This window comes from Pelodiscus sinensis, chromosome 18 (assembly GCF_049634645.1).
Source record: "Pelodiscus sinensis isolate JC-2024 chromosome 18, ASM4963464v1, whole genome shotgun sequence".
Taxonomy (NCBI): domain Eukaryota; kingdom Metazoa; phylum Chordata; order Testudines; family Trionychidae; genus Pelodiscus; species Pelodiscus sinensis.
Window position 1 is genome coordinate 7,296,098 of NC_134728.1, and position 25,478 is coordinate 7,321,575.

Sequence of the window (25,478 nt, forward strand, 5' to 3'; positions counted from 1 at the left end):
GAGAGTCTGTTATTTGGACTCTTTAGGACAACAACAAATCCTGAAAGCTGATGCCTATAAAATTGTTTTCCTGAGGTCAGGAAAAAACAAGCATTTGACATAGCAACTGTATCCGTGTGAAATGCACCCAAAAGGAATACAACAAACATTTTAGAGAAAAATCATGCTCTCAACCAGTGGTTCTCAATAACCAGTTCATGGACGGGCACTAGGTCCTGAAAACTCACTGACACAATTTAGGAAGAAGACAAGCCAGCCCCAGAATCAAAAAAGTTGAGAGATACAGCTCCCAACACCGAATTGTTGTCATTTTCTGCATTTCAGTTCACATTTTGTTACTCAGGGTATGTCTACACTACCCTCCTAGTTCGAACTAGGAGGGTAATGTATGCATACCGCACTTGCTAATGAAGCCCGGGATTTGAATTTCCCGGGCTTCATTAGCATAAGCGGGGAGCCGCCATTTTTAAATCCCCGCTGCTTCGAACCCCGTGTAGCGCGGCTACACGGGGCTCAAACTAGGTAGTTCGGACTAGGGTGCCTATTCCGAACTACCGGTACACCTCGTTTCACGAGGAGTACCGGTAGTTCGGAATAGGACCCTAGTCCGAACTACCTAGTTCGAGCCCCGTGTAGCCGCGCTACACGGGGTTCGAAGCAGCGGGGATTTAAAAATGGCGGCTCCTCGCTTATGCTAATGAAGCCCGGGAAATTCAAATCCCGGGCTTCATTAGCAAGTGCGGTATGCATACATTACCCCGCTAGTTCGAACTAGCGGGGTAGTGTAGACATACCCTCACTGAGCATCTCCTTTGAAAACATTTAACCTTCCTTTTGTTTCAAACTTCAGAAGGTTTACCTCTAAACTTTTTAATCTTCATCATTTAGCCCAGAGAAGAGGACAAGGCGAGGGAAGGGAACAGAGGTGCTGACTGCAGGCGACAGCTGGAGTTTATCGGATGCGTCAGTCCTCTTTAGCACCTCCATTTTGTTGCTGCTGTCACATTTGACCAACTCCTTTACAGCATGGGATTCACTAAAACATTCTGTGAAAATATGATCAGGCCTTTTCTAGGTGGGAGAGCTGTCTCTCCACATTTACACTGATGTTTGTACTTCTATTTCAGCATACATTTAGAGAGACATTTTTATGGATAAATATGTTGTGTCCCACAGTATACTCATGTGAATTCTACCACATGCCAGCAGAAGTCATCCATAACGATTCTTTGTTTGGGGAGACGACACACCTACACACACTCTCCAATCTCCTATTCAAGCCAAGGGAAGTTTTGTTTTTCAGTCCAGTAAGAATTTGTTTCCCTGACTTTTTTGTTCTTATTTGTGTGCATTGAATTGTATTAATCATGGGTTAGCCCTGGTGCTGAAAAAGATTTAAATCGTCCTCTGTGTCACTCATTATTCTCTGTGGAAGTCTTTGCTTTTAATAACTTTATCCGTGTGCTTTGTATAAATAATAAAAGCTAGAAGTCCACTATTGATCTGTACCAACCAGCTGGAAAAGATTCCATCTGTGCTCACTTTCCCTTGAGCCAATTTTCAGTTTACTACAACAATCTCCCTTAATTCCATGACTTGGCACTCTACACCTTAAACTCAGTGTCAGAACTTTATGTAAGAAATTATGTTGACTTGAGATTAGTGGAACAAACAAATAGAAACATGAAGACTTCACTTAAAATCCAAATAAATCTAATTCTAAGTATAATTACACAAAAAGAGAGAGATAAGAGAAAACACCCTCTGGTTTGGACTTACTTACAACTTACAAAATAAAGCAGTCCCCCTCTGCTCACATACTGGTACATATTTACAGCCTTCTGGCGATAAGTAAGTGGAGAGCATACTTGTTCATATTCAGGCTTCCCCCACTGGGCCATCCCTGGTGACCCCCTGGTCTCATCATCTTTTTCATGATCTCCCGACACATGCCCACAGCCATACCTGATAAGGCTTCAGAACTGCCTTGTGTGCTATTCCAGCCAATATGTGACTTCCTAGCTAATCATAGCTAAACTTCCAATAGTTCAATTAATGTCCCAATAGTTTTGATACATCAGTGTGGTTTCTCCATGGTGACATAGATCCTAAAATCTGCTAGAAATCCATTACAGGTTGAACCTCTCCAATCCAGCACTCTCTGGTGCAGCAATATCCCTCATCCAGCATGATTTCAGTGAGCTGGATGTCCACTTATGGGCATGGCCAAGTTTCCTGTGGTCCTATAAAGTTTGTTTACAGCCACCAGTCCTGGCTCTCAGAGTTCTGTGCTGTTATTTAGCTCTAATTTACCCCTCACTGTCTCCTAAGATCCCAGTAAGCAGTGGAAGTGTTGGTAATGCTACTAGACAATATTGATCTCCCATAGTTCGACATATTCTCTGGTTCAGCACTGGTCAGATCCCAAGGCTGCCAGACTAGAGATATTCAACCTCTATTTCCAATTTCTGTGATTTACTTGTTATCACAAGCTACATATTGCAAAATATCACTAAACCTTTTAATTTTAAATTAAGCAGTCAGGCTAACTCATTTGCTAGTTAGGCTTACTTGCAACACTACCAACTGGCCCACAATGCCTCTCATTACTGCCAAGCCTACCTTAGCTGTTATACAAATTACATTTCTCTACTTGCACATTTTACATTACATTGTGGAATGGCTTCTGTTTCACTAATTCAAAGTATTTTAAGGTGACTTAGCACATGAGATATAATTTAATCTTGTACCTAAAAATCAGGTGAGGGATTACAGATCAACACTGTTTTACAAATGGGGAAAATAGCGAGTAGCTTGCAGGTGGCCGAGAGATGAATGTTGTCAGTTATGTGCAGTGCACTGAAGGATGAAGTCCTGGGAGGTGTTAGTGGCACCTCCTGCTGCCTGGACAAGAAGTGACATTACACCATGGAAAACAGACAGACCCACTGTAAAGGGGGCTCACCCTCTTGCAAGCACCCCTTTGTGGCTGAAGGCATGTGTGCACAAGCTCCTATGCTCTGACTGGCTGTGGGAATGGAGGTGTCCCAGATGGCCTTTCTGGTTGGTCGGTGGGGGGGAGGAGACCCAGACCCACCCACTCCTCTGGGTCCCAGCCCAGGGACCCTGTAAGTAGCAGTGTCCCACTAAGGGTATGTCTACACCATGGGACAAAATCGAGTTAAGCTACGCAATTTCAGCTATGTTAATTGCGTGGCTTACATCGAAATAGCTTGTTTCAGCTTTTGGCGCTGTCTACACAGCAGGAAGTCCAAGAAAGAGCACTCTTCCTCCAACCTTCCTCACTCCTTGTAAAAGGAGGGTTTCAGGAGTCAGAGAAAGAAGTCCTCCAGCTTGCCATTATTTTGACATTATGTCGAAATAAAAGCTTGTTGTGTAAACACAGACTATGTTATTTCAGAATAACATCGGTTATTCCAAAATAACACTGCTGAATAGACGTACCCTAAATGCCCCTCGGTCCCTTACTACTCTCTGCCTAAGCCACTTCTCCAAGAAGCTGCTCCGTCCAGCCCTCCCTCTCAGGGTGTTGAGGTCAAGTTCTCACAGCATTCTCTTCAAGGTTCTAGGACTTCAGCCACCACATCTAAGCTTCAGCCAGATCTGAAATCCAGCTCACACTCAGAGCTGTCTAAGATGCTGCTGTCTTCCCAGTCCATCCCTGGATCTGTAAAAACAAATTGACTGCATGGAGCTCCAGGGAGGACCTGCCAGGGCCCGGCCCAGCAGCTTCTTTATAACAGCTTGCTGGGCCCTGATTGGCTGCAGAAGAAGCAGCCACTCTAGCTTGCTTGGAGGACCTATCTTCTGCTCTTTTCTCTGGGGCAAGATGCAGCAAAGCCACCAGCCTCCAGAAGAGAGCTACAGGCCTAGTCCACCCCATCACACCCACTTACATCCTAAATTTCCACAGATGTGTCCAAATTTTCAGGCAACGTGAGAGGTTGAGAACCCAAGCATCACAAACTCCTGGAAGCAGGTGAAGTTTGGAAAGCTCTGTTCAGTAGTGGTTTCTGGAGATGAGCAGGTATCCTATTTCAGGGTTAAGCATCTTACAAGAGAACACTGCAGCCTTATTACATAGCCATGCTGCAAAGCTAGTAGTAGATAATGCATCTGAACAAATGATGTTCGTAGCCAGTAAGCACTTATTTAACACAGGCACCTTTTTGCTCAATGTATCTACTCCCTACGGACCCATGTCACTGCTGCCAGTAGTTAGTGCTACTCTGTAGAAGTCATTAGAGTGAAACCTACTTACATCAGTGGCCCTGTATGTAGCCATGTAGCTAAAAAGTAGCTTTATGCAATGTAACATGCCTCGATGTACCTTCCTAGCCATCCTTTCTGACTTGCAGAAAGGAACAGCCCAGTGCTATTGTTAAAGATGCATTAAGCAGGCTGTTTTGTGTAGGCTATTAATGTTAAAGGAGGGATAGACCAGAAAGCTCTGCTCGTCAGTACTTTCACTGTTAGGATTGTTTTCTTCTTTACTTTAAGTTTCTAGGAATGTTTACATACTAAATTTGTTTTTACAGAAGCAACTAATGCAATTTTTGTTTGTGTGAGTGCAGAATAAGAAACATGTTTTAGAAGAGAAGTGTGAAGGCCATTACTGGACCAGATGTTCTAGGAAGGATCTGAGGACAGACGGAAAGGCACCAGGAGATTGCTGTATGTCCTTATTGAAATGCAGATGAAGGGCAGATTAACGACTCTAAAAGATAAGGCAAGCACCTATCCATTGGGACAAGATAGCTGTGATATGAAAAGAACAACTTATGATAACAAGCACTGGTCTTTAAAGTGCTACAGAGTCCTGTATTTTGTTTCAGCTACACCAGACTAACACGGCTACATTTCTATAAATATTTAGTTGAGCTCTTACGTTCATCTCCACCATCTCCCCATCCTCCTAAATAGCAGAAGATCTCCAAAGAGAAAATTCTCCAGTTTCTGAATATTATGGTCTCAGTCCCCAGATACACCAAGCTCAGAATCAGAGAGAGATTTTTTTTAACTTTATGGTGCAATAGTTACCACTAGGCCCAGTTTTCAGACACCTTCCGTAATTGCTTTTGCAGTATTTTCAAATATGTACACCGAGCCCTACATTTCTAGATCAAATCAATTCATTCTATGCCTAATTATTCAATGCAAACATGAAATTTTGTATAAAATTATGCAAAATTGCACATCAAAAAACACCTTGTACTGTATTACCAATGTGGTGTTGAAGCTGAGAAATCAAGCACTCAGAAAATGCAGAGCTAAGGTTAAAAGTTCATACATAACTTTGTCCCTTTCTGCTGATGCTTTAATATATAGTTTCTCTTTTTTATATCATTATTAATAATAATATGTATTGGGACATCATGTGTGGAAAAATGTTCTTGTAGGTCTTTTTCTCGGTGTCAGTTCATTTAATTCAAAGCCTGCCTTTCCTCTTTTATCTATACCTCTCTCCTTCACTCTTCTGCTGATATTTCATATTTTGGCTTTGGAGGAAGGGATATATGAAAAACACCATTAAAATAAGAATCTGATCTAGAACTACTTTGCAACCAAAAATTCTAACAGGAATCATTAAGCGTTTGCTTGCCCTGGGAAGGACAACAGGATCTGTATTTAAAGTTCCATTGTATAAAATAAAATGGTATATAATTTAATCATAAATCGAAATGTATTATGCAGTGTGTGTGTATATATATATATAGAGAGAGAGAATGTAGAATAATAATTATATAATTATAAAATCTCCAAACATTGAACATTTTCTGTTCTATGTAAAATAATGCATGTATTTATTTACTTATTGCAGTAACACCCAAAATGTAGTATGGCTTTACCAAATTCAAAAGAAGGCACAATTCTGGCCACAAAGTGTGAAAAGTAAATACTGATTCTATAGAAACTCATGTTTAGCTTCTTAAATTCATGTTCATAATTCTTTATAACACCTACAGGGATGCAGAGATTTTGCTTAAAAAGATGCTTATCCCACTATGACATGAAACCTACTATAAATACTCTCTTCATCTTTCAAGAAAGCATTTAAAAAGACCAAGAATATATCATCTGAATTAAACACACTTTCAGTTTTGAAAGAGTGTGTATCAAGCAGAAAGAGTAAACACTGCACTTTTTTATGTGAACCTCCCATGGAGTTTCTTATAAGCAAGGACTACATACCTTATTATAAATCGTATTTTATGCTACTCCCAGGACAGAAAGATAATCAGAGAGCTATCTTCATAAACAGAGGGTTATTCATAATCCCTCACATGGCATTTCAATTATCAGTCTGATGACGATGTGACATTATGGATGAGGTTGTGATTAAATTTTCTTGTGTAATGACCCTAAGTAAATCTTTGCAATTTTCATTTTGCTGAGATTTAATATAGATTGGTGGCCTGTTGTTTGGCCCCTGTTTAATCCAAAATCGCTCATTAAATTGGGACCAGTAAACATCTGACTATTGTGTTTCATGGACTGCACTATGAATTTAACATATTAAATCTATGTTCCAGATGGATATAAGCATCTGTTCTCATTATGGTTATTGGTGTTAATCTGGAACCTTGACCTGTTTCTCCTGACATTACACATATTAAATTTGATACAAAAAAATTCAAAAAGACACTGGCATGAGGGCAGCATGTGGCTAACATACCTTCACATGCCACCGAATCCAGTAAACGGTTAATTGTAGAATTCTTTGCAAAGCAAAACAATGACAAGAACTTCTTCCTTGCTTTATAGGGATGTTCAGCACCACAGTATGTAAAACAATTGTTTATGGTTTCTGACATAAAAAATGCTGTGGCATGCCACTAGTATTTGAACATGCACTTGCCAATCACAGAGCAGGAGCTGTCTTATTTAGGACTTGCCATGTAGCTAATTTGTAAATCTGATTTGTCACTAAATCTCTGCAGAGTACAACCCAGTACTTTCCTCTGCAGTGCATGCACTTGTCAGGCAATGGACAGCTTCCTGTGCTTCATAACCAGTGAACTGAAAGTAAGATTAATCAATGACATCTAAAGAACATTGGGTGGGAAAGATATTTGCGACTCGTACTGCTGCGAGCTTTTCTACACAGTCAGACTGATTTGGATTTATAGCAGCCTCTGCTCAGAATAATGGGAAATTTTAAATGACACACATTATATTACAGGTAGACTTAGCAAAATATTATCTCACTGTTATTGTAATTCAAACAATTCCCGGTGTCAGCTCACATCACTTCTAGTCAACCACTGTGTGTCTGAGGGATAGGATTATTGAAGAAAGAAAAGCTAAACTGAAGAAATAAAGTACCTCGCTCAATTGTGACTACCAGGTTGCAGTTCAAGATCATAGACCAGTGGTTTTCAACCTTTTTTCAATTTCAAGCCCGTAAAAAGTTTCAAATGGATGTACAGCTGCCTTTGGAAATCTTAAGGTGTGTAGATGCCTCCTCCCCTGGCCCCCACCCCAAAGGCTCACGGACCACAGCTTGAAAACTGTTGTTCTATGGTAACAACAATCTTTTGTAGAATCTTAGCCATAGCCTGTGTGGATCCCCAAGGGTCTGAGGACCACAGGTTGAAAACCACTGTATAGACAATACAGTGAAGCTCACTACAATTCAGAGATGCACTTCAGGTCCTAGCATCCAGTTGCTGCATCTTAGGGCCTGGTTCTATTGTTCTGAGGAGCACTATTCATCTGAGTAAGGGAGTAGACTCACGTCCTTGTAACTTTCTGTGCTTCATTTTACCCCTCTCTAAAATCTTTTTTATAATAACACGTATTTGTGTTATGGTAGGACCCAGGAGCCCTATTCATTTCTGTAGGCCTCACAGTTATCTAATGGGGGTATGGTGAGGAGTAGCATAGGAATCAAAGACGGAATTGGTATCCCTGCCAAAAAAAAAAAAATACCTTTCATTACTGTGTGTCTAACAGGACATACACGAAAACTTGAATAGATCCCAAGCACCATCAAATTATTTTTTAATTAATCTTACATGAAAGACAAATGTTCATAACACAGGTCATTTTAATGGAAAATTAGCCCAAATAAAACAAAACAAAATGACTTTTTTTCTCACCTAAAAATTTTTACTGGTTGTGGCTTCAGAGTCTCACCCTGAACGTTTGTTTGGAGAGTGCTCGCTTCTCTGTCACCTCTGTCATAGATTAGGTCTACAAAATCGAATGTGTGTGTTTACTCACATGTGCATGCATTTACACTGCTTTCTGTCTCTCTGAAAAGTAAGTATCTTTGCTAACTGGCCTGTAAATCAAAAGACGGCCCTGATTTTGAATTTCTGATCTGATGTCACAAATCCCAGAGACAGAGGTACTGAAAAGTATTGATGTGCACAAAGTAAGGTTTTCAGGCCTGGATTTGTAAAAGTGACTAGTGATTTTGGGGAACCCCCATTTACAAATGCCCATCTTGAGACATCTTGGAAAATCCTCCCTCTGAAAACTGTGCTCCCTCATGAAAGCAGCCAAAATCACTAGTCACTAGGGTTAGTCAAAATATGTTTTTTCAACTAAATGAAAATGTTCATGAAAAGAGTTTTCTTTGTTTAAATGGTTTTGATTTTTTTTTATTGACACCCTAACCTTAACCCAGACAATCACCCCTCTCCTACAGAACTGAGCCGACCTCCCTGCTCCAGGCATAGCAACCTGGCAGAGGTGTTACAGAATCACTTAGAGTATGTCTACACTACAGCGTTAATTTGAGTTATCTTAATTCAAAATAGTTAATTCGAATTAAGCTAATTTGAATTAACGCGTCTACACACAAAATATAGTTCGAATTAGCATTTTGTTAATTTGAAATACTGCATCCACACTGACTGGACACAGAATTGGATTTAAGGCCAGCCAGAACCAGGTCAGGCAGGGCATCAGGTCAGGAGTGTCTGTGTGTGGCTACTGCCTGAGGCTATATGACGCCTGTGCTTAAAGGGACACCTCCCCACCCCTGAGCAGCTGGTTCTCAGGTGTCCCTCTTGCTTGCCTGCCTCAATGAGGGACAGCAAAGCATTTGTGTCTGTGTGAGCTGGTTGCCCTCACTTGGGACACCACAGCACTCTGCAACACAGAGCCAGAGCTGCCCCTGGGCACCCTGGTGCTTCTTGTGGATGTGTTGCTGTAAGCCTGGCTGCACTTTCTGCAGGCTGCCATCCCAGAGGTCCATCGGGGGGCTGTCAGTATCCAGGAGGCCCTGCAGGAGAGCTTCCACCCTGAGGAGCACTAAGAGCCTCCCTGGTGTGCCCCACTGGGGGCTTGTGCCTCATTCCTCCTTCCTTCCACTTACCCCTCCCTAACCCCCCTTCCTGATGTCAAGTAAAAACACATTTTTTGCCAAAAACAAACTCTCTTTATTGACCAAAACCGGGGTGAAAGAGGGGAGGAGGGAGCTGGAAGGGGGAGGCAAAGAGGGAAGGGGGAGGAGAAGTTCAGTGTTGGGGGTCTTGCCAGCCCAACTTGTTTTTCATGCAAACCTGCTCCTGGGTTCCCATGTGGCCTTTGGTGGCCAGGCTGGCAGCTTTCCTGCCTTAGATGGCTGCGTTCCTCTGTCTAGTATGGAGATCATGGACACTGGGGGCATCCCCCCAAACCTGAGTATGATCCACCCTGATCTCCGCCCTGGACCAGGAAGGCACCCGCCTTCTCCAGGCCCTGGCAGGCTCCTGGGAGCTGGAGAGAGAAGAGTTTTCCTGGTTTGGCCCAAAGTGGCCAGCAGGGGAAACTGAGAAGGCTGGAGGCCAGCTAATTCAGACTAAGCATCTACACAGTGCTTATTTTGAATTAGCTAATTTGAGTTTGGCGTTACTCCTCGTAGAATGAGATTTACCAAACTCGAATTAAGCACCCCGTTATTTCAAATTTAATTCAAAATAGCAGTTTGCTTGTGTAGATGCTATGGAAGTTAATTCAGAATAAAGGCTGTTATTCTGAATTAACTTTGCAGTGTAGACATACCCTTAGAGTCCAGACTGCATCTGAGGGGGTAACATTCTGACCTGGCTTCAGAGCTGGCGTGACCATCTAGGTGAACTAGGCAGTCACCAAAATTCCCTGTAAGCTGCTTTTTGTGTTCTGCTCAGAAGTTCAAAGCTCTCACACAGGCAGGGAGTTCAGCTGACCAATGCGGAGCAGGTCGTCGTCTCACTGAGCAAGTAGCTAAACAGAGCTGCTCTGTGCTTGAAATGAAGCAGCTCCCAGAGCAGGTAAAGGGAGATAAGGAGACAATGAGGCTACATCTACACTGCAGGGTTCTTGCGTAAGAAGCCTTTTGTGCAAGAGTTTTTGCCACACTGCATGGATGCTCTTGCGCAAGAAAGCGCTGATGGCCATTCATAGAATGGCCATCAGAGCACCTGTGCTTTTTTTGGATAGTGTCTTTTTGTGCAAAAAACCCCTGTTGAGAGTCCACACTTGCCTTTTCGTGCAATAGCTGTAGCGCAAAAAGGAGTTATGCCTCATAAAAGGAGGTTTACCTACAGGAAAAAGCCCTCTGTTCTGCCATTTTACTGCCCATTTACTTGCACAAAAGCGCATTTGAAGTGTGGATGCTCTGCAGGTTTTTGCACAAAAACAGTTGTTTGGCTGTGCCCCAGTAGCTCTTGTAATAAATACACAGCCTTAGGTTGCCTTGAGATTTTGTGTGGAGGGTCTAGTGATCCAAATCTAGGATTATTTCACCAGCAGGTTCCTAAAATACATTTTAGTAGCTGTTTGGTTCAGCAAAGTACAAGCAGTTCTAAATACAGAGGCAGATGTATTACTTTTATGGGAACAGGCCAGAAGTTTTGACCAAAAGTGTTCAAAGGCTGAATAAACCTTCCTATATATTTTAGAAATGTCTGTCTATCTGTTTGTTGAAGAATCCCTCCTAAATGGTAAGAGTTAGGACCACCAAATTTGATATGCAGGTTCCTCTTATAATAATTTAAAGCAAGGTCAGGGTTTGGTTTTGCCAGGACAATGAAATGTGCCTGAAATGTGACTGTTTCTCATAAAATGGCAAGGGAGAGGTCTGGTAGAAGGGATAGTTATATTGTAGGATGATCACAGGGGGCAGCAAGGGGCCAGAGATGCGGGCCAGGACAGCCATAAGCCCATTGGTCCAGCAGGGCACAAGGATAGAGAAAGGGTCCGTTTTCTACTATGTATTTCAGAGAGTTTATCTGTTTGTGTGCTTGTTTGTGTGTCTGTCTGCCCCCCAGACAGGGGACATACATCCCTTCCTCAGCTGTGCCTGCTGCAGCTGTCACAACCATGGACAGGTGCTTCTCACCTGGCCCCAAGCTGCTGCGGTGAAAGAGGGCTGGGGTTGTCCTCTCTTCCTGGGGCAGCCTGTACCCTGAACCCCTCATTCTCAGCGTCACCCCAGAACAAAGATTTCAATGAAGAAAAAGAAAACTTATCTGAGTGAAAGACCCGAGCCACGCCAGGTAAACCTTCTCGTACCCCAAATGGAGGACTCTTTGCACCCTGAACTAACTTGAGAAGCTGACAACTTCTTGTTTCTGTGCCCTGTCTCTTCATTCTTCAGTTGCCTTTTATAATCAAAAAATGCACTAAGCCTATTTTGTAAATCAGAGGTAATCCCTGTGCTGAGGTAGAAAATAAATGTAATCCACAGCTGTTCAGACAAAGACCTGGAGTCTGTTTCCTAAAATTTACATTTACATAGTTAGACTAAAATTCTGCCAATATTCTAGACATGGGCCCAGTCCTGCAAACCCTCGTGCATGTGGGTAGCCCACTGGGGGATCTCAATGGGACTTCATATCTGGGTAAAGTCTATTCACATGAGTAAAGGTTCCTAGATTCTAACCCTTTCACAGCAGGGATGGGACAAAATGTGCTGAGAAATTTCGGCCCTGAAAAGATGGAAATCTTTCCGAAACCTGGATCCATTGTGCCCCATTCCTGCCTTGGAGTGGGGAGGGGATATTTATTCTCTCTGTGGTCCCGTCCTCACACGGGACACCATAACCTGATGGCCTACATCAGTTTCAGTTGTCTGCCTTCAGGACAGTGTGGCCTAGTGGTCAGAGTAAATGACAGCGGCCCTCTTCTCTCAGGCTCCAATCTAGGGCCCTAGTAGCAGCTGGGTAGCTCACCACAGGGTCAGCAGCGAATCAGACTGCGACACGCTGACTCACTTGGGTGGGAGGTACCACTCCCGCCATGGGTTACTTCCTACCCTATCTCTTGGGGCTGCCATCCGTGGGCTGTTGGGGTCACTGAGCTCCTCTGTGAAAAGAATATTTCAGGTTTCCCTGGATTATGGGCTTTGTGGATGCATGGGGCTACCCGTTGAAGGCTGTGGTGATTCTTCCACAGGAACCTCCACCACGGGCCCTTTCTCTCCAGCCATCCACCCTGAATGAACAGAGCTTCCCCCTTTTATATCTGGTCCCTAGTTGGAGCATGCCCAGCAGGGCTGTGGGGGCATGACCTCCTCAGCCCGAAGAGTGGAATTAACCCTCACAGTACCAGTGTGGGGCTGATGCGCCCTATCACAGGCAGTGTAGGCCAGGTTTCTCTTGGTCTCAGAGAGCAGCAATCATAGAACCATAGAGCTGGAAGAGACTTCAGAAGGTCATCAAGTTCAGACCCCTGCTCTAGGCAGGACCAATCCCAACTAAATCAACCCGGCCAGGGCTTTGTCAAGCTGAGACTTAAATACCTCTAGGGATGGAGACTCCACTACTTCCCTAGGTAACCCATTCCAGTGCTTCACTACCCTCCTTGTGAAATAGTTTTTCCTAATATCCAACCTGGACCTCTCCCACCACAACTTGAGACCATTGCTCCTTGTTCTGACATCTGTCACTACTGAGAACAGCCTCTCTCCATCCTCTTTGGAACCTCCCTTCAGGAAGTTGAAGGCTGCTATCAAATCCTCCCTCACTCTTCACTTCTGCAGACTAAATAGACCCAACTCCCTCAGCCTCTCCTCATAAGTCATATGCTCCAGCTCCCTAGTCATTTTGGTTGCCCTCCACTGGACCCTCTCCAATGCGTCCACATCCTTTTTGTAGTGGGGGGGCCCAGAACTGGATACAATATTCCAGATGTGACCTCACCAAAGCCGAATAAAGAGGAATAATGACATCTCTGGATCTGCTGGCAATGCTCCTCTTAATGCAACCTAATATGCCATTAGCCTTTTTGGCTACAAGGGCACACTGTTGACTCATATCCAGCTTCTCATCCACTGTAACCCCCAGGTCATTTTCTGAAGAACTACTACTTAGCTGGTTGGTCCTCCGCTTGTAATTATGCTTGGGATTCTTCTGTCCCAAGTGCAGGATGCTGCACTTGTCCTTGTTGAACCTCATCAGATTTCTTGTGGCCCAATCCTCCAATTTGTCTAAGTCACTCTGGACCCTATCTCTGTCCTCAAGCATATCTACCTCTCCCCATAGCTTAGTGTCATCCGCAAACTTGCTGAGGGTGCAATCTATCCCCTCATCCAGGTCATTAATAAAGATATTGAACAAAACCAGTCCTAGATAACCAGTTGATTTCCCTATCTTCTCCATTCGAATCAGGGGTCCTCCTTTCTTGCTCATTCCTCTCTCCATTTCTTCCCGGTATCCAACTTTCCCACTCCCCTCAGGGTTTTGGTCACCATCCCCCAATAAACCTAGTTTAAAGCCCTCTTCACTAGGTTTGCAAGCCTGCCTGTGAAGATGCTCCTTCCTCTCTTGGTTAGGTGGATCCCATCTCTTCCTAACAATCCTTGTGTCTGGAACAGAGTTCCATGGTTGAAGAAACCAAAGCCCTCTCTGCGACACCACCTGCACAACCACGCATTTACGTCCTCAGTTCGACGATCCCTGCCCAGTCCTTTCCCTTCAACAGGGAGGATGGATGAGAACACCACTTGCACTCCGAATTCTTGGCTCTTTCTTCCCAGCGCTACATAATCCACAGTAACCTGCTCAAGGTCATTCTTGGCCATATTGTTAGTTCCCACGTGGAGAAGCAGGAAGGGGTAGCGATCCAAAAGTTTGATCAGTATCCAAAGGTCATGGGACATCTCTATGGTTTCTTTGGGCTGCACAGAAAAATGACCATCCATGAAAACTGTAAGCCCTTTCTTATACCTGAGAAAACCTGAGCTAAGTAGCACATGGCAGGGAGTTTACCATCTGAGGGCATTTTATTCTGTCTCAGAATAAAACAAGAATAAAACAGTGGGCATTTTATGCATGGGGATAGAAATCTTTTAAACTGTGCTTTGTTGTTTGGGATCTCAGGGAAGAGCTGCTTTTACCTATGTATAGACGTGGCTCTAGTGTGTGGGGTGGGGGGTTCTGAAGCTGGACAAGAGTTTTCCAACTGGATCCTAGGAGGATCCCCCCCACGAGTATCCAGACAGTACATGGAGCAGCATTTGTTAGCGCTAACCAATGGTCCTTTAATTTTTTTCCATCCCTGTGTGGAATAAATTTTGTTCTGCACACTGCAGAATGTCTGGGTGTGTATCACCAGTAGAAACACATGCTCTTCTGAGCACTCTGCTTATCAACTGGGTGGCTCTTGAATCTCTCCTGGGTGGCCATCCAAGTGCCCAGCCTACAGAAACACTGTTGCTAACTGGACCGTGCTGCTATCGAATTAATGCTCAATGGGGAGGGAACTCGCACTACAAGCTGTAAAAGCCCTAGGTATTATTTAAGGAATGAGGCATATGAGGCAGTGACTTTCTGGATGACGAGGGGAGCCCATAGCCTTTGTGGGCCCCTGGGCAAAGGGAGGGATGGGGGACTGGCTTCACCCTCCTGGAAGGAGCAGGGCCTTGATGCAGAATGGACAGGATTTGGGAAGGCAGCCCCGCACATGGCCCAGAGCGTGATGCGCCCTCCGCCCCAATCCTCAGAGCCACATGGAGTGCATGGCACTGCAGCAGCAATTTAAAGGACCCATAATGGCAGCCAAGAGTCCCAGGCCCTTTTGAATCATCAGGCCATGTGGCAACTGCCCTCTTTGCCCCCCCCCCACCATTTGCCCCTCCCCCCCCCCGGCCCTGTTAGCAGGCCTGTGTGTGACAGCAGAGCATTGTGTGGTAAGGCTGAAAGATAAGTGGTGACTTTAATCACCAGAGAAGTGCAATGCCTTGGTATACTGTACAGGGATCTGTACATTAACGTAAAGAAAACAGACTGATTTGCCTATTTACTGGGTTCGGATAACAATATCTAGACTTAATCAGAAATCTCCCTCTGCATCTGGCATTCAAAAGCCATTGGAGAATGAAAAACAAAATTCTAATCTCTCAGCTACAGATCCAATCTCAAGGAATGAAAAAAAAAAGATAGCAGACTTTAGGGAGTGAAAATGGTCATGTATCAGGTCTGTTTATCTGAGTATTTGTCATTTCTATGTGTAGAAATGGGAGCGGGTCTCTCTCATTAGTAATTAAGACTACACCCTTCACGGAAGAGCTATTGTACATATGCAATGGGGCTAATTATCTCCAATACACTGTATGATTTAAAAGAGTTTGGTTCACACAAACGCCCAACTTCACTCAACATGCTGCCACACAGCTATGTTGGCCGCACTTCAGTCAGGCCCATCTGACTTCAGATCCTCGCCCTGACAGTGGGAATTGGAGGCCGAGGAAAAGCATTGTTATCACAAATCATCTTCTGAAACTCCTGACAGTCACATGGATAGGAAAGTTGGAGCAAGGCAATTATATAGTACTGCAGCAGGCACACTCGCTCAGCTTGCAGAAGTAAGACAAGCCGCTGGCGCTCTGCTGGCTGAAATTATCAGACCTGCTTCGTTAGCTCAATGGCGGAGGAATCATTTCCTCCCTCCATAACTACTTTGTTGATAGGGTTGTATCGCCGGCTGTTCCAGGAACATGTGTTTGCTGTGTGCTTTAACAATGGGTCTGTCAGATTGCTGAGCTCTGCCCTTAAAATCTGAGTCAGAGATGTGTTGCCTTGATAAGTCAGCTCTGTGAAAGGGGTTCAGGTTTTCCAAATAGACAGTAAAGAACTGGATTTATCAGAGAGATACTGAGGGTTTTTTTTTTCTAGAGCTTGGTATTGTAAAAGTGACACACTCGATCTCACAGAACAGGAGGGGGCCAGCCGCATAAGTCTAATGATACCCCAGGATGGCTGACTCATAGCACAGCGTACGCTGTGGTCTCAGAAATGTGCCACACAAAGCCATTCCAAGCTTCTGCCCAGATAATCCTCTGCGTGAGTCTGCAGCATGGGGAAAGGAGAGTTAGAAGAAACTGGAGTAAACAGCAGTCACTGGCCATCCTCCAGACTCATTTACTTGGGAGACCCACAGTAGCAAATGTGGCACAAACTAAAGACAAAGCTCTCGCCGTGGCCATAAGGTTCACGCTTGAGATTCTTTTCGGCCGGTGAAATGAGGCTTTTTAGAAGGTTAAGTGGTGGCTCACGGGAACTCTGCTGTCGCTCCTAGCACAATGGACCAAAAGATTTTAATTGCTTGTTAACTACTATTGTTGCACACAAGTTAGCAAAGCTGAAACTGTCCAACATAAATCACACGTATCAGCCCAATAAATCTCGGTTTTAAATGACAGCTTTGCAGCCAGCACTAAATTAGAATGGCCACTGCTCAGAACTGTACTTACGACTCCTGACTGCAAAACAGTGACAGATCTGTCGAGACCAAAACACTTGGCATGCCGCTAATGCCTATCATTATCATGATTGATATAGCCTTCTCTATCACATTTTGCAGTTGTCTACCTTTGCAAAGCTGTATTAAATTGCCTCGTCTTCAAAATGTTAGCCAGCATGCTTGGAACTAAATGACCAATAACAGTCACAGTGACAGCTGAAGCTTTCTTCCAGCTATAAAGACCTCAAAAGCATAAATAAGACAAAGCTTGGATTTTTCTGACTTTTTTCTAGCTAGAGATTCTAGGCCAGAGTCTAAATCTGAACAGGAGAATTACCCTGGGTTATGACTAATGTTTTTATGCTTTGCGTTTTCTAGGAAAAGTGCATCATACAAATCATGGAAAGAGAAGCTGTAGGAAGAGGCTATGCCCATTTAAATGAGCAAATATATAGGAATAAAAATTCAGAGAGTAACTAGCAACATTCCTATTGTGATGGAGTCAAGCCATAGGGGAACAGGAGAGTGGCCGAAGGAAAGTCTATTAGCCTTAGATTGAGTAGGTCTCTGTACCCAGGGTGAACTAACAAGGGCTCTCCCAGAACCAGAAGAACCTGCTAGAATCAATCAGACTAATTGAAGCACCTGGAGACAATTGGGAGCTTTCCAGAATCAACTGGGTTGGACTAATCAGAGCACCTGGGGTCAATTAAGAACCAGCTGAGACTGGTTACAGAGAACTCCTCTGCAGTTACTTGGGAGTGTGTGAGGAGTTTGGAGGAGCCCAAGATCTGAGAGTGAGAAGTGTCTGAGTGAGAGCAGGGGCTGCAAGTCAGGCAGAGTGCCAGGGAGGAGCAGGCCAGGCTTGCTCAGGTACCAGAGGAAAGGTCCTGGGAGGGATGATTGGGGGAAGTGACCCAGGAAAGTAGCTGCCTAACGAGGAGCAGAATAAACCTTGTCTGTTGCTGCTCCCTTAGGTTTCTGGGGTCAGAACCCAGAGTAGTGGGCAGGCCTGGGTTCCCCCACAACTGTCCCCCACACTACTGTGGAGTCTGCCTCAGAGGAGAGACCAGATCTGTTCAGGGGTTTCACCCCATACTATGGACAATCCTGTGATGAGAAGGGCTTAGTAGGTCATGACCCTTGCCTCTAATAAAGGGCAGGGAGCTGTGACGAAGGTCACAGCAAGCCTTTGAGGCAAACCCTGACCACCAGAAGCACGGGACTCATGGGGCAGGGTCAGAGCTTTGCCACACAATGTACAGTAATATAAATCACATCCCATGATATTTCACTATTGTAACCCTTGGTTTCATGCACTCTATCTCCACCATTCAGTTACTATCTTTTGTCCAATCAAGGTCTCAGTCTTGCTCAAATGGATCCACTGAGGCAGACCTAGTTGCATGCTTGGGGCCTTAGGTTTTAAGCGCCTGAAGGCCTGGCTGTCATCTATTTATGTCTCTCACTCGCTCCCTTTACATGGCTTAATACCATGGTATCAGAGTCTGGTTGTCTGCAAAGTGTGTTGGAAACCCAAAGAACAAACTAAAGAACATATTTGCTCACAGAGTGCTATCCAAAGGTATTGTCAACCATGGGAATAAAAACGACGAGCAAAATAAAGAAATAGAACCCAAACCTCAGATCTGGCCAAACTGCTTTCAAGGCAGGGTTCAAGGTGGGTAAAGGAATGGAAACCCACACCCCTGGAATGCGGCAGCCTTCCTACATCTTCACTCTGAGGAGGATCAAAGCTGCCACAATCGATCTTCCGGAGTTTGGTTTTACAAATCTAGTGAAGACTGAACTCAGAAGGTGCCCCAGCCAGCGTAGGGTACTGCTGCTCTTGCCAGGAGTAAGAGAAGCCAATGGGAGTGTTTGCTCCCATCAGCCTCTTGCTGTGGGGACACCGCCAGGCTCAGTTTAAAGTAAGTCCACTCCAGCTACGTATTTTACATAGCTGGAGCTGCACCCCTTAAGCCGAGCTGCTGGGTCTAGTATAGACCTAGCCTCAAGAATAGGAGGCATCTGTTCTATTCCAGGCTCTGTGACTTTGGGCAAGTCATTTCACCTATATGCGTGTTTCCATCCCCACTGTTTGTTGTGTGTAGTTAGACTTTAAGTCTCCCAGGGCAGAGACTACCTTCCATTATGTGCACACACAGCACCTATCAGAATAGGGTCCCAAGTTCGACCTACAGGCAATACAGCGATATACATGACAATGATAATGGTGCTTTCCACCATCCAGGAGCTAGCAGGATCAAAGTCCTTAATGCTTCTTTTATAACTGTAAAGATTTGGAGGTTCATTTTCAGAGCCCTCTGGGGTGGAGGGGGGGAGCAGTTAGCTTTATGACTCCCTTAGAAAGTATTCCCCTTCACCTGCCTTTAACGAAAGCTACGGTAACAGGTGCCATTACATTATACCCTACACTACTGAAACTCACATCTTCACAGAGACTGTAAGAGTGTGACTATATGGATATATTGATTCTATAAATCCCCTGATATTATCTTTTTATTGGTAGTAATAAATGTCCATATTAATTAACTTAACGGTTTTAACTGCAGTAATGACTTTGTATTAAACTAGTGCACATTTCATGTCCCATATAAAAGCTGCAATAATAAAATTTGTCTGCAGTATTTTTGTAGCTTCCATTGTTCTGAAACAAAGCAAACCCACAGCTAGAATAGTCTAAATTCTTAGCTCGGGAGACAAATGAGTTTTGGATTAAAGTACTTTCATTTAAAAATGAAAATATGTCAAATTGCCTGAAGGTTTTCGGGCAACTCTATCATATGCTGTTTGTGAACATTCTGGTTTATCCTCGGCTGTGTCTAGACTGCACCCCTTTTGCGGAAAAGGGATGCAGATTAGACACAGCGCAATTGCAAATGAAGCGGGGGATTTAAATCCCTTATGCCTGATTTTAAGAGGAATAAGGGATCTTTCGGAAAAGGTTTTATTTTCCGAAAGATCCCCATCTAGACTGGCGCTTTTTGCCAGCAAAGCCCCGAGCCGGAAAAAAGCGGCAGCCATGTTCATGCAAATGAAGCGGGGGAGATTTAAATCCCCGCTTCATTTGCAATTGCGCTGTGTCTAATCTGCATCCCTTTTCTGCAAAAGGGGTGCAGTCTAGACACAGCCCTCGTATTTCTGAAGGGCACTCCTATTTGCAGGAATATTTTTTATTGTGTTCCAGTACATGTTTGAGTGCAGTATGTGTGTGTGCCTGACACCATAAATGTTACAGTCATCCAAGCAGAGACAGTACCAAATGACTTTGCTGACCACTACTGAATAGCAAATACCACATACGCTCTCACATTACTTTGTACGTCAACACTGCAGAGGAAGACCGAAGCTGCTGCTGTTGATCTTCCAGGGTTCAAATTAGCAGTTGATTTAAGACAGCTAATTCAAACTTTGACGGGCACTCCTGTTGATGCCGGTAATCCTCTTGTCATGAGGAGTAAGGGAAGTTGAAGAAAGAGTGCTCTTCCTTCAACTTCCTTCAGTATAGACAACACCAAAAGCTGAGTTAAGCTACTTCATCTTCAGTTACACAAATAACATAGCTGAAGCTTATTTTGACTTTGTCCCACAGTGTACACATACCCTTTGGCTGTGTCTAGACTGGCAAGTTTTTCCAGAAAATCAGCTGCTTTTCCGGAAAAACTTGCCAGCTGTCTACACTGGCCACTTGAATTTCCGGAAAAGCACTAACGATCTACTGTAAAATCATCAGTGCTTTTCCGGAAAAACTATGCTGCTCCCGTTCGGGCAAAAGGGCCAGTGTAGACAGCACAGTACTGTTTTCCGCAAAAAAGCCCCGATCACGAAAATGGCGATCGGGGCTTTTTGGCGGAAAAGCGCGTCTAGATTAGCCACAGACGCTTTTCCGCAAAAAGTGCTTTTCCCGAAAAGAGTCCTGCCAATCTAGACGCGCTTTTCCAAAAATGCTTTTCCGTTAAAAGCATTTCCGGAAAATCATGCCAGTGTAGACGTAGCCTTTGTGTTCATCCCATACAGTTCATCCCAATTCATTTGCACACAGTTCACATACTTCTATGTACAGGGGACAAATTTCTTAAAAGTCTGTTTGTTTGCTTCCATTAGAACAAGGCAAGAGTACAATAGCACAAATATGGTTCCATTTGGGACTACTCAGATATTCACAATGGACAATTTATTAGATGAATGCTAGCCTTTGTTTGTTTGTTTGTTTGCCAGTTTGCTACATTTACATAAGCAAAAGAAATAAACCAAATGGGGCCATATGTCAATACATGAAAAATATCTGTGGGCCCAGTTTGGAGGGATTTTAACCTGCAAACGAATAATTAACTGTACAAACACTGTCCCCACAGTCTGCAGTTTTGTCTGCAAATCCAGTTTTTGGTTCATGCCAGAGGATGCACACCCAACAGAAACTTACCAGATATTGGACTCAAACTCTAGTAGCAGAATCAGGCTATGTCTAGACTGCAGACTTCTTTCAGAAGAAGCTTTTTTCAGAAGAGATCTTCCGAAAAAACTTCTTCCGAAACAGAGCGTCCACACTGCAAAAGTACATCAAAAAAGCGATCTGCTTTTTCAAAAGAGAGTGTCCAGACTGAATGGACATTCTCTTGCATGTAAGCTGTGATTGCTATGGACGGACTGGCCACTGGGGCACCTGTGCTTTTTCCTCTTTCTTCTTCTTCCAAAAGAATTCCCTCTTTTCTGTCCACATACGCCTTTTTGCGAAAGAGCTCATTTGCAAAAAGGCTTCTTCCTTGTAGAATGAGGATTACCAATGCTGGAAAAACCCCTCTGTTCTTTTGATTTTCTTGTGGAAGAACGCAATTGCAGTGTGGACGTAATTGAAGGTTTTTTGGAAAAACAGCCATTTTTTTCTGACAAAACTCTGTAATGTAGTGGTTAAGCAAAGCTTACAATAATAAAGAACTCATGTTGTATCCTAACATAGTTTTAATATAACCCTTAATGCATGTTTGTTTGTTTTTTTAATCTATACAAATTCGTTAGGTCAGATCCTCAGATGGTTTAAATCAGAGTCACTCCATTTATACCAGCTGACAGACTAGCTTAGATTTTTTTTAATGATGATTATTATGCTCTCCCCAACTTTATAAACATAAACAGATGAATGAATAGGCAGATACCTCCTTACAATACATTTAATAAGCACGCCTAGATAATGCTTAGGAATAATAGGTATTAACTCTCCTAGCCTCTAAAGCTAGTCACCACCTTCATGTTTTATTTTCTGTGACCAAACTGAAGCATCTCATAACTTTCAACATAAACATTTCTGAACCAATTTACCTGTGCGCAACTCAATTAAACTTGAATTGGGAGATGAAAATGAAATGTACCACAGAGAAAGCTCAAGGAATGAGCTGCAAGAAAAGGCACTCAAAGTGGTTCTTTGTGTTGGCATCTTCAACACATTTAGTAAGAATGTTTTTCTTAATACTCATGAATTACAACAGAGAACTGCAAAGATCCTGTATTTATTATGTTTTAGATTTTGCAACACCGGAGCTCTCTGTCTTTGTTTATAAGATGAGCAGTTATACTTTTTAACAGTTACCACTCACTTTAAAAGTTCTAAAATAAGTCTCTTCAGAGAAAAAAAATTGCAAAAAAAATCTTCATTGATGAATCAAACTAAATACAAAGTGAAAACAGCTAAAGAGCTCTTGAGAAAAAAAGTGAGTAATTAAAATAACTTCATATCCTGTTGAATAATCTGGATCTTAAAGGAGCAAAATAAACACAAAAATTTATATTGGCCTGATTTAACAAATTAAGCATTCAATTGGGTGTCTCATTTACACATGTGATTAGCACCACTTGTTTAAGGACATCGAGAGTCTCAGATTGCAACCCCAACAATCTTGACTAACAGCCATTGATGGACTTGTCCATCCTCCATGAATTCACCTAATTTTTCTTTGAACCCAGTTATTATAGTCTTGGCTGTCATAGTCTTCCCTAGCAATGAGTTCCACAGTTGACTGTGTGTACTTACTTATATTGGTTTTAAATCTGCTGCCTATAAAGTTAGTTGGGTGACCCCCGGGTTCACGTGTTATTGAAGGGGTAAGTAACACTTATTCTTTTTCTCCACATCGTTCCCTATTTTATAGACCTCATTCCTATTTATCAGGGATGGTCTAGATGGTACTGGATCCTGCCATGAGGGCAGGGGACTGGACTCGATGACCTCTCGAGGTCCCTTCCAGTCCTAGTGTTCTATGTTTCTATGATTCTATCCCCCTCTCTCTCGTCATTTTTCTAAGATGAACAGTTCCCATCTTTTTAATGTCTCCTCATATGGAAGCTGTTCCATACCCCTAATCATTTTTATTGCCCTTCTCTGTACGTTTTCCAATTCAGATACATCTTTTTCTAAAGGAGTGACCAGGACTGCATGCACTATTCAATGTGTGGGCTATGATGGCTTTATATAGTGGCATTACGAGATTTTTCTTATTTATTATCTATTCCCTTCCTTATAGTTCCGAGTATGCTCTTAGCTTTTCGGATTGCCACTATACCTTGAGTGAATGTTTTCAGAGAGCCATCCACAATTGCCTCAGCTAGCAAATGCAAGAATCTCTGGAACTACTAGACCCATACAACTATATTGGCACTGGCAGAACAATTCAGCTGCCACTCCATTGCCTGGGGAAAGAATTCCCCCTACAAACCTTCCCACTCTCAACCCAATGGCTTGGGAAACGATCGCCTCCTATAATGTTTGTAAAGTGAAAAAAAATATATAATTTTCCATTGTTTTGGTTTCCATTTTCTCTAAATCACCAGAAGATTTGTTCCTTTCTTCCTGTAAACTCCCCAACACACACACACTTTCCTCCTTCCCACCTCATCTCCTTCCCCCTGCCTTGAACCCCCCAGTGCCTCCCAACCTTCAGTCCTAAATCACTCACCCCCTGCTTCTCTACCCCCAAACCCTTACTCCAGCCTTAATTTGTCTTAATACAATCATTGAAATAAAAGCATGTACATTTTTCATTTATTTTAGAAAAAATTACCTCTGTTAAAGACCCAAGCAATGTCAGGTACATCTGCTAGAATTTTTGTAAGACATCGGCACTAATGTAGTGAGCAGTGAAAGTTGCTTGATGATGCCAAGTGTTTTAAGATCTACAGATGTGACTAATAAACACACTGAAATATCATCTTTACATCCACTAAGAGAAGGAGAATCATTATTATTATAGTATCTCGGCAACTCACTCACAGAGCAGGACCTCATTGTGCTAGGCATTGTATAAACAACAGACAAAGATGGGCCTGCCCCAAAGAGCTTACAATCTAAGATATATTCCTGTTATATTCCAAAATTCAGAAGTTGGTCCAATAGAAGATATTACCTCACCCATCTTGTCTCTCTAAAATTCCCTTTGGCATTTAATTCTCGGGACTTGACACATTTTTAATCCAAAAAGTTGTTACTATGGTTGCAATGGTTTGAAAGCTTCAACCCTGTTTGTACTTTTTAGCTGACTTGGATGCATGGCAAAAGATGCTGATTTAGCCTGCTTTTTGTGGTCAACGGCATGTCTCAGAGATTCCTTGAAGACGTGGTTTTATTTCTGTAACTGTTGCCTGTGGGGGTGCTGGTTATTCTGGGAACATTATGTAAATATTTTTAATTGGCACATCTGCCTGAATTATAGCCATGCATTCCTGGATAGCTGATTGTAGGTTGTAATTCAGCTCTAATGACCAGTTTACATAAATTAGATGGTTAGCGGCAAGCAAATGATGAAGAGTTGGGCTACAGATTTAATTCATTTTTGTGAGCTACTTCTAGATCAAAAGTCGCCACTGTTTGCACATGTAACTCCTCTTGAAGTCCCTGGGAGTTCTGTATGAAACAAATGCAACACAACTGCCGGTTGGAATTACACAACAAAACTTTGTCCCGTTCTTTGGCTTCACCCCAGCTGATTTTACTTATATGAGTATGCCAATTGATTTTTTTCAGGTAAGTAAAATGAGCAGGATTTGTCTCTTTATTTCTATGGTATTGTTGCCCCTCTTAGCCCAAACAGAATCAGGTATTTCTTTGATGCATTCCAATTTGTTTACATAGAATGTACAAAGTCCTGTTTCCTTGAACACAAAACAAACCAAGCACTAAGAGACAGCATTTTTTGCTCACAGTTCCAACCCCCTTTCAGCCAGCACTTAGCCCAAAGGTGCTCCTCTCAATGCTTATTCGGACGGTGTCTTTGACTTTTTCTTACTGTCTTCTCTCTCATTTGCTCAGATCATTCTGCCTCTTCTTCACAGACACACACACCTTCACAAACCAATAGCCAGGGAATTCCTCACACACACACACTTTGCATCTGCCTTTGTTTTGGGCAGTGACAAGCTCCTGGGGATAGCCCAAGCTTTGAGCCACTGTGTTAACTCTCTGTCTCAGCATGAGGGAGTTTCGCTGACAGTTAGACTGGTGTGGCAGGGAGCTGACACACAGGCTTTCTAATAAGCAACTCCTCCCGGTTTTCCTGATTCAAGTCTTGCCTATCAGGTAACAATCGGTGAACTCCAGTTGCTGAGCTCCTCAGAAATGTTTCTTTACAACGCACCTCTCCTACCACTGTGCATTCCCAGAAAAGACTGAGTTTGCTGTTTTGTTAAAGTACAGTACCTCACAGATTCTTCGTTCAACTGGGATAAACACACCCTTCCCTTCGAGCACAGCACTGCATTAAGTTTTAGGAAAGGTAAAAGAAGCTGTTTAA